At 47.0% G+C, this 10,409-nt stretch overlaps 1 non-coding gene across 1 annotated transcript; it reads left to right on the forward strand.

Moving 5' to 3' along the window:
- Window positions 1-2,142: 2,142 nt before the first annotated feature.
- Window positions 2,143-2,215, forward strand: trnav-aac (transfer RNA valine (anticodon AAC)). Its single transcript has one exon. It is a non-coding gene; the product is annotated as a tRNA-Val (tRNA).
- Window positions 2,216-10,409: the final 8,194 nt, after the last annotated feature.

Genomic DNA, 10,409 nt, shown 5'->3' on the forward strand with positions numbered 1-10,409 from the left:
GAGTACAGAACAAGGCAACAACATAACATTTAGAACATAGAACGTAGAACAGTACAGCACAGAACATGCCCTTCAGCCCACGAAGTTGTGCCGACCATTGATCCTCATGTATGCGCCATCAAATTTCTGTGACCATATGCATGTTCAGCTGTCTCTTAAATGTCCTCAATGACCTTGCTTCGGCAACTGCTACTGGCGTCGCATTCCATGCTTTCACAAATCTCTGTGGAAAGAACCCGTCTCTGACATCCCTTCTATACTTTCCTCCAACCAGCTTAAAAAGTTGACCGTTCGTGTTAGCCATTTCTGCTCTTGGAAAAAGTCTCTGGCTATCGACTCTATCTATGTCTCTCATTATCTTGTCTACCTCAATTTGGTCCCCTCTCCTCCTTCTTTCCTCCAATGAAAAACGTCCGAGCTCAGTCAACGTCTCTTCATAAGATAAGCCTTCCAGTCCAGGCAGTATCCTGATAAACCTCCTCTGAACCTTCTCAAGACATCCACATCTATCCTACAATAAGGTGGCCAGCGAGATCGAAAGCGTTGGAGCCAAGTTCCAGTCTCGAAAGGGATGTGAGTTCGAATCCCACCACTGCCATTTCTGCTGATCAACTTCACCGCCGCAGCATTGTAACAAATGCTGCTTTGATCCCTGCTGCGTTATTGATGTTCAAAACATAAGTAAAAATCGTTAGCTTCCAGGGGAATTGACTGTGTTGTGGAAACGTGCTGAATATTGGGACGATTCTCTGCTGTCATGATGGCGTTTGCCTCCCGTGCAGGAAATCGCAAACAGCGTGACTGTTGCTTTACGTTCCAAGCAAGTTAAGTATTAACTGGAAGCGAATGGAGACTGTTATTTCATCGCTGTTGTGAGTCAAAGTCCTGCGGTGAGTCGATTCATCGTTATTTGGCTTTCTGGCGAATGGAAAAATCTTTTCAATGCATATGTTATTGAATTTCTCCTATTTCCTTCATTTCCATCTTGGAGACACCGGAAGGGAAAGGTAATCTAATCGAGACTGTGATTGGTGAAATTCCCTTTTTTTATGGCCCCTGCTTATTATATTCTTTCTTTCTCTCTTTTCAGCATTGTCTGGTAAGTGGTGGTGCACTAAGGCTGCAGTATGTTTGAAAGAGTAGTTTGGAATTGCCCTGTTGTTAGTTGTGAGATTACTTTATGCCTCATGCCCTCGGACTGTCTCACATTTAGCATTCATGCTTCGCTCTGTCTGAACATGCATTAGGTATGCCCGTTTTGTTTGTGTTCCTTGTTAAATGTTTTCCGTTTGCGATTCGCTCAATACATTACGAGTTAACAGGGGTTCTGAGGTAACTTGCAGCAGCAAAAATCCTCAACTGAGGATCTGGGAAAATTTCACGAAGTACGGTCAGTCGGAGCAAAAGTGAGGAAGACGTTCGTTTCAGCAGTGTTTCACAATACTACCTTTCCCGTGAGCAGTTGAACAGACTAAATGATTGTGCCACAGACTGCGGCGGCAAGCTCCGCTAAAAAGTAATCCTTTAAAACCGGTGTAAGCAACACAACGTTATTGGGGTACACCGCGTGGAAACAGATACTTCGGTGCATCTCATCCATGCTCACCACATAACCAAAATTAAACAAGTCCCGTTCCCCAGCATTTGGCCTCAATCCCTCTAAACCCATCCTACCCAGAAACTCACCCGATTACCATTGCAATTTTCTGAGTGCAATAGCCTCCTCCACTCCCTCTGGTAGCTCATTCCATACACGCACAACCTTGTGAGTGGGAAATGTGCCTCAGGTCCTTTGTCAATTTCAGACCACTCACCTTAAACCTATGCTCTCGAGTTTTCAACTCACCCCAGCTTGGGTAAAACATGTAAATACTCAGTTCACAACCCTCCCATAAAATCATGTCGCATCCGTTACGCTGCTGGGAAAGTTGTCCCAGCCTTTTCCACCTCGTCCAAACATTAACGACATCCTTGTCTATATGTTGTCACCTATTTCACGTGTCTTTTTTTTAAAAAAACTTTTTCAAGATGTCAATTACCCTGGACAACAACGAGCTATTGGAAACAGAAAGGTGAAACGTGGAATGGCTTCAACTTTCAGTGCTGGATGCCACAGAGCCGCAGGGCAACGGCCTGCGGCTTGTTTCTGTAGTGTAGTGGTCGTCACGTTCGCCTAACACGCGAAAAGTCCTCAGTTCGAAACTGGGCAGAAACTGCTTTGTTCGTCGACTGCAGCCTTTTACATGGACTTTCTTGCTTGCTTTCCCATCTGCAAACCTGCCTGCGGAATTGCTCGAACAAATCTGCTCTCTTTGTGAAATGTAATGCAATTCCATTTAATTAGTTTGCAAAGCATTGCAAAGTTTCTGTCCAACCTGGGTCTGATCATATGCCATTCTGTTTCAGAGTGTAGTTACCGCGTTCTGAATCTTCCACAAAAAGCAGTACCGAATTTGCATTCCTTGCGCAGGCGGGCTGGTTCAAAGACAGGGAAGAAGCTGATGCGCTGGTGTCACAGTACACCACTGATTCCTGGACTGGTCTGTCTGTCAAATGTTGCCCAAAACGTCTCTGAAAGGGCTCATTTGCAAGCTGTCTGTCGTTATTCAACATGCGAGAATTAGCACCAGAGGTCCTGAATCATGTTTTGGATCAGTTCGCACGTTATAGTGACTCATTCAATCAGCAACAGCAATGAAAGAAATTACACTCTCAGAGGAAAATTTGGACTTGTACTTTCATAACGTCGCTAGTATTAAGGTGCGTCCCGAGTTCTAAGCCGTGTTGGAACTGAAACGGAGGAATCGACAGAGAGGTTACAGAATGACATCGCATCCTTTGGGTTTTCTTTAAATCACTGACGAGCAGGAAAATGTAAACGGGAGGGCGAGTGGGAAAGTGAGGCAGTTGCAGCTCTGGTGAAACTCCTTCTTTGTGAGTCACTCAGCAACGAGAGACGTGAAGGTGACTCAGGCGTGAGAGCTCTTCACATCGAGAACAAAAAGCACTCAAGGGCAGTTAGCACCTCTCCCGGAGTGGGGGTGGGGTGAGTAGTAACTTCTGTTACTATGTTCAGAAACTGCCTTTTAGATTGACGTGAAAAGAAACTGCATTTCTAATAAGCAACATGGAGTTTAGCAAAATTTATTGAGTCGCTTCTCGTCGATTCCCACATAGGTTTCCAACTCAGTTGGTATCCATGTGGCTCATGTCCAGGTGTGAACACCTCTGCAGCAAATTGCATGGTTAAGATAAAAGGCAAGGAAAGTGACATCTCGAACTGGCCCCGAGGTCAGAGCATCCTCACAATGTGATCTGTCGTTTTCGGATTGTAATGCTACCTCCGGTTTTAGGGTGGAGAACATTCTTTGGGACTCTTATGCTGCAAAACAGACACAGTGACTGAAACTATAGTGCACGGTATGATGTGGAACACGGCCTGCTCAGCTTTGTGCATTTTCCCTGAAGTCTGGTGTGTTTCGTGTTCCGTGTAAACGTGAAAGTTGTCCTGTTTCGAGCAATGGGTGAAATCATTCAGCAAAGCAAGAATCGAAATTGAAGTAATTAGACTTAGACTTAGACTTACAGTGTGGAAACAGGCCCTTCGGCCCAACAAGTCCACACCGACGCGCCGAAGCGCAACCCACCCATACCCCTACATTTACCCCTTACCTAACACTACGGGCAATTTAGCTTGGCCAATTCACCTGACCCGCACATCTTTGGACTGTGGGAGGAAACCGGAGCACCCGGAGGAAACCCACGCAGACACGGGGAGAACGTGCAAACTCCACACAGTCAGTCGCCTGAGTCGGGAATTGAACCCGGGTCTACAGGCGCTGTGAGGCAGCAGTGCTAACCACTGTGCCACCGTGCCGCCCACAAATGTCAAGCAGCTCATGGTTATTTGACCAAATCATATCCGAACATATATTCTCTCGCAGTCACAGATACATTTGTAGCTGAAAAGAGTCTGAGAAGATAGACTCAGCTTACCATTGATTTTTGTCTGGATTGATGGGCTTTCATTATCTGCTGCCAAATTGACATTGGAGCCGGGCACATCCCAGCAGCTGTGCGAGTCGGAGAGGGACCACGGAACACTTTGCATGTGACTTTCTATCTGTTGTTATGCAGAAGGACAATTGGAAATGCAAGAAAATGGGGTGCGCGGCTGACAGGTAGGTAGTGTGGCCGAGCGGTCTAAGGCGCTGGATCCAGGTTCCAGTCTCGAGCGGGGCGTGGGTTGGTGTCGCACCAGTGTCATTCCAGCTGATCAGCTCCACCGGTGCAGCTTCGTAAGAAACGCTGTATTGATGATGTTCAAAACAAAAGTAAACTTGGCCCGCTTCCAGGGGAATTGAGACCGTGCTGGATATTGCAAAGTTACTCTGCTGTCATGATGCCATTTTCCTCCCGTGCAGAAAATCGCAAACAGCATGACTGTTGCTTTACGTTCCAAGCAAGTTGAGTTTTTACTGGAACCGAATGGAGACTGTTATTTCATTGCTGTTGTGAGTCAAAGTCCTGCGGTGAGTCGATTCATCGTCATTTGGCTTTCTGGCGAGTGGAAAAATTGTTACAATGCATATGTTATTGAATTTCTCCCATTTCCTTCATTTCCATCCTGGAGACATCAGAACGGAAAGGTAATCTAATCAATTCCCTTTTTTTATGGCCCCTGCTTATTATATTCTTTCTTTCTCTCTTTTTAGCATTGTCTGGGAAGTGGTGGTGCACTAAGGCTGCAGTATATTTGAAAGAGTAGTTTGAAATTGCCCTGTTGTTAGTTGTGAGATTACTTTATGCCTCATGCCCTCGGACTGTCTCACATTTAGCATTCATGCTTCGCTCTGTCTGAACATGCATGAGGTATGCCCGTTTTGTTTGTGTTCCTTGTTAAATGCTTTCTGTTTGCGATTCGCTCAATACATTACGAGTTAACAGGGGTTCTGAGGTAACTTGCAGCAGCAAAAATCCTCAACTGAGGATCTGGGAAAATTTCACGAAGTACGGTCAGTCGGAGCAAAAGTGAGGAAGACGTTCGTTTCAGCAGTGTTTCACAATACTACCTTTCCCGTGAGCAGTTGAACAGACTAAATGATTGTGCCACAGACTGCGACGGCAAGCTCCGCTAAAAAGTAATCCTTTAAAACCGGTGTAAGCAACACAACGTTATTGGGGTACACTGCGTGGAAACAGATACTTCGGTATATCTCATCCATGCTCACCACATACCCAAAATTAAACAAGTCCCGTTCCCCAGCATTTGGCCTCAATCCCTCTAAACCCATCCTACCCAGAAACTCACCCGATTACCATTGCAATTTTCTGAGTGCAATAGCCTCCTCCACTCCCTCTGGTAGCTCATTCCATACACGCACAACCTTGTGAGTGGGAAATGTTCCTCAGGTCATAGAACATAGAAGAACATAGAACATAGAAGGATACAGCGCAGTACAGGCCCTTCGGCCCTCGATGTTGCGCCGACCGAATCCTACCTAACCTATACTAGCCCAATAACTTCCAAATGCCTATCCAGTGCCCGCTTAAATGACCATAAAGAAGGAGAAACCGGAATCCCTCCCTCCTGCACCATCCCTGTAGCCACGCATTTAACTGCTCTCTCTCCCTGTTCCTCGACTCTCTATCACGTGGCACGGGTAACAAACCAGAGACTACAACTCTGTTTGTTCTAACTCTGAGCTTTGTCAATTTCAGACCACTCACCTTAAACCTATGCTCTCGAGTTTCCAACTCACCCTAGCTTGGGTGAAACTTGTAAATACTCAGTTTACAGCCCTTCCATAAAATCATGTCGCAGCCGTGACGCTGCCGGGAAAATTGTCCCAGCCTATTCCACCTCACTCTACAGTCCCAAACATTGACGAAATCCTTGTCTGTATTTTGTCAGCAATTTCACGTCCCTCTTTTGTTTTAACCTTTTCAAGATGTCAATTACCCTGGACAACAACGAGCTATTGGAAAAAGAAAGGTGAAACGGAAAATGTCTTCAACTTTCAGTGCTGGATACCACAGGGCAGCAGCAGCGCGACCGCCTGCGGCTTGTTTTTCTCGTGGTAGTTATCCAGTTCGCCTTATACGCGAAAGGTCCCCAGTTCGAAACTGGGCAGAAACTGCTTTGCTTTTCAACTGCAGCCTTTTACACGGACTTTCTTGCTTGCTTTCCCATCTGCAAAACCTGCCTTCGAAATTGCTCGAACAAATCTGCTCTCTTTGTGAAATGTAATGCAATTCCATTAAATTAGTTTGCAAAGCATTGTAAAGTTTTTCTCCAACCTGGGTCTGATCATATGCCATTCTGCTTCAGAGTGTAGTTACCGCGTTCTGAATCTTCTCAAAAAGCAGTATTGCATTTGCATTCCTTGTGCAGGCGGACAGGTTCAAAGACTGGGAAGAAGCTGATGCGCTGGTGTCACAGTACACCACTGATTCCTGAACTAGTCTGTCTGTCAAATGTAGCCCAAAGTCGGCTCTGAAAGGCCTCATTTGGAAGCTGTCTGTCGTTATTCAACGTGCAAGAATTGGCACCAGAGGTGCTGAATCATGGTTTGGAGCAGTTCGCACTTTAGTGACTCATTCAATCAGCAACAGCAATGAAAGAAATTACACTCTCAGAGGAACATTTGGACTCGTGCTTTCATAACGTCGCTAGTATTAAGTTGCGTCCCGAGATCTAAGCCATGTTGGAACTGAAACGGAGGAATCGACAGAGAGGTTACAGAATGACATCGCATCCTTTGGGTTTTCTTTAAATCACTGACGAGCAGGAAAATGTAAATGGGAGGGCGAGTGGGAAAGTGAGGCAGTTGCAGCTCTGGTGAAACTCCTTCTTTGTGAGTCACTCAGCAACAAGAGACGTGAAGGTGACTCAGGCATGAGAGCTCTTCACATCGAGAACAAAAAGCACTCAAGGGCAGTAAGCACCTCTCCCGGAGTGGGGGTGGGGTGAGCAGTAACTTCTGTTACTATGTTCAGAAACTGCCTTTTAGATTGACGTGAACAGAAACTGCATTTCTAATAAGCAGCATGGAGTTTAGCAAAATTTATTGAGTCGCTCCTCGTCGATTCGCACACAGGTTTCCTACTCAGTTGGTATCCATGTGGCTCATGTCCAGGTGTGAACATCTCCGTAACAAATTGCACGGTTAAGTTAAAAGGCAAGGAAAGTGGCATCTCGAACTGGCCCCGAGGTCAGAGCATCCTCACAATGTGATCTATCGTTCTCGGATTGTAATGCTACCTCCGGTTTTAGGGTGGAGAACATTCTTTGGGACTCTTATCCTGCAAAACAGACAGTGACTGAAACTATAGTGAACGGTATGATGTGGAACACGGCCTGCTCAGCTTTGTGCATTTTCCCTGCAGTCCGGTGTGTTTCTTGTTCCGTGTAAACGTGAAAGTTGTCCTGTTTCGAGCAATGGGTGAAATCATTCAGCAAATCAAGAATCGAAATGGAAGTAATGTCAAGCAGCTCATGGTTATTTGACCAAATCATAACCGAACATATGTTCCCACTCAGTCACAGATACATTTGTATCTGAAAAGAGCCTGAGAAGATAGACTCAGCTTACCATTGATTTTTGTCTGGATTGCTGCGAAATTGTCATTGTAGCTGGGCACATCCCAGCAGCTGTGCGAGTCGGAGAGGGACCATGGAACACTTTGCATGTGACTTTGCATCTGTTGTTATGCAGGGGTACGATTCGAAATGCCAGAAAATCAGCGTCTGGGCCGTCGGGTATCGTGGCCAGCAGTCTAAGGTGCTGGATCCCGTTCCTAGTCCCAAAAGGGGCGTTGGTTCGAATCCCACCACTGCCATTTCAGCTGATCTACTCCATTGTTAAAATGCTGCTTCGATTCCCGCTGCATGGATGTTCTAGGGGAATTAACTGTGGTGTGAAAACATGCTGAATTTTGGAAAGTTTCTCTACTGTAATGATGGTGTTTGCCTCCCGTGCAGAAAATCGCAAACTGCTTTACGTTCCAGGCAAGTTGAGTTTTTACTGGAACCGAATGGAGACTGTTATTTCATCGCTGTTGTGAAACAAAGTCCTGAGGTGAGTCGATTCATCGTTATTTGGCTTTCTGGCGAATGGGAAAATCGTTCCAATGAATATGTTATTGAATTTCTCCCATTTCCTTCATTTCCGTCCTGGAGACATCGGAAGGGAAAGGTAATCTAATCGAGACTGTGATTGGTGAAATTCACTTTTTTATGGCCCATACCTATGATATTCTTTCTTTCTCTCTTTTCAGCATTGTCTGGGAAAGTGGTGGTGCACTAAGGCTGCAGTATGTTTGAAAGAGTAGTTTGAAAGACCTCTTTGACATCTTCTGGGGTTGGGCGGTAATCACCTTTGACTTCTGTTAATAGAGCTGAAAATGTTTTGCCGGAAATGCGCAGCAGGTCAGGCAGCATCCATGAAGCAGGAGAATCGATACTACGGGCATGAGCCCTTCTTCTGCAATCATCCCCGATACGTCAATTTCCCAGCTCCTTTGATGCTGCCTGACCTGCTGCGCATTTCCAGCAACGCATTTTCAGTGCTGATCTCCAGCATCTGCAGTCCTCACGTTTTTCTCTTCAGTTAATATACTCTGAAACTGTCTTTTGGATTGACGTGAACAGAAACTGCACCTCTAATAAGCACCATTGAATTTAGTAAACTTTCTGAGTCACTTTCCATGGATTCCCACATTGGTTGCCACCTCAGCTGGCCGCCGTGTGGCTCATGTCCAGGTGTAGACATCTCTGCAGCAAGTTTCACGGTTAAGCTAAAAGACAAGGAAAGTGCCAACTCGTACTGGCACCCAGGTTTGAGCATCCTCACAATGTGATCTGTCCTTCTCGGATTGTGCTGCTCCCTCCGGTTTTCAGGCCAAGATCATTCTTTTGGAATTTAAATTTGCAAAACTGATGTTGTAACCGTAAGTATGCTGCACTGTCTGCTGTGGAACATGGCCTGCTCATTACTAATCACTGCATAGAAGTTCTCCATCATATCCTCCCTGACGATCTGTACCAAAGTATTCGGTGTTTGTTGGTGTATCCCACACCTGGGGGAGGTGTGTTCCAGTTAGAGGAAGTTGAGAGCTGACAGGATGAACTAGGTTCCGGAGTAGATGGGGTTTGGTTGATAGACGCTGGGAGGATTTGAAATTAGCTCAGTCAGCCATTACCCTCACACCATGCGGGCTAACCGGGGGAGTATTGACCTGTTACTGTCTCTGTCTGTCTGTGACAGAGTGTGGGCTAGGGGTCACTTGCTCCCTTTTTGCTTTTTCTATCTCTCTCACTCTCGCTCTCTCTTTTCTCTCCTCTCTCGTTTTCTCTCTCACACTCTCATTCTTCTGCTCTCTCTTCTCCACCTCTTCTTCACCTCTCTTCTCCTCCTCCCCTCTTCTCCCTCTCTCTCCTCCCTTCTCTCTTCTCTCTCCCATCTCTCTTCTCTCTCCCCTCTCTCTTCCCTCACTCTTCTCTCCCCCTCTCTCCTCTCTCTCCCCCAACTCTCTCTCTCTCTTTCTCTCTCTCTCTCATTAGGATCGCACGGTGGCTCATTGGTTACCACTGCTGCCTCACAGTGCCAGGGAGTCTGTTCAAATCCTGCCCAAGGCGACTGTCTGTGTGGAGTGTACACGTTCTCCCCAGTGTCTGCGTGGGTTTCCTCACCCGGCCCAATGGTGTACAGGTCAGGGTGGACTGGTTATGGGAGAGTTGCCCAATGGATTAGGTGAACTGTTCAGATGGAGAAAGGTCTGGGTGGGTTACTCTCCTACCCATCATCCCATCCTCTCTTTCCCCCAGCCTCCTACTCCCCTCTCCGCTGCCACCCTGCCCTCACCCGTCTTCACGATTCTCTCCTCTTTTTCCTCCCCCACTTTCATCGTCCTAACCATCTGCAATTCTGTCTTTCACCCAATCTCCTCCTCCCACCTCCAACCGCTCTGTCCTCGCCACCTCCTTCTGCTCCCACGCCTCCTGCTGTCTACTTCCTCTTTCCAAGCCACCATTTCCTGCCCCTCACCTCTTCTCTCCCCGCTAACATCCCCACTCTCCTCCTTCTCGCTCCACACCTCACCCACTCTCCTCCTCCCCCTCTCTGACACCCTCCTTTGCCCCTGCTGCTCTCTGCCTCATTCTCCCTGCCCCTCTCTCCTCCAACTCTCTCTCATCTCCCTCTCTCTTCCACCCCTCTTTTCCGCGCCCTCTCTCCTCCTCCCTCTCCTCTCCCTCTCTGTCCTCCCCTCTCTCCTCCCACTCCCTCCCCTCTCTCTTGTCCCCCTCTCTCTCATCCCCCCTCTCCTCGCCCCTCACTCTCCTACACCTCTCTCTCCTCCCCCTCTTTGTCCTCTCCCAACCTCCCCTCTCTCTCCTTCCCCTCTCT

This window comes from Hemiscyllium ocellatum, chromosome 19 (assembly GCF_020745735.1).
Source record: "Hemiscyllium ocellatum isolate sHemOce1 chromosome 19, sHemOce1.pat.X.cur, whole genome shotgun sequence".
NCBI classification, from domain to species: Eukaryota; Metazoa; Chordata; class Chondrichthyes; order Orectolobiformes; family Hemiscylliidae; genus Hemiscyllium; species Hemiscyllium ocellatum.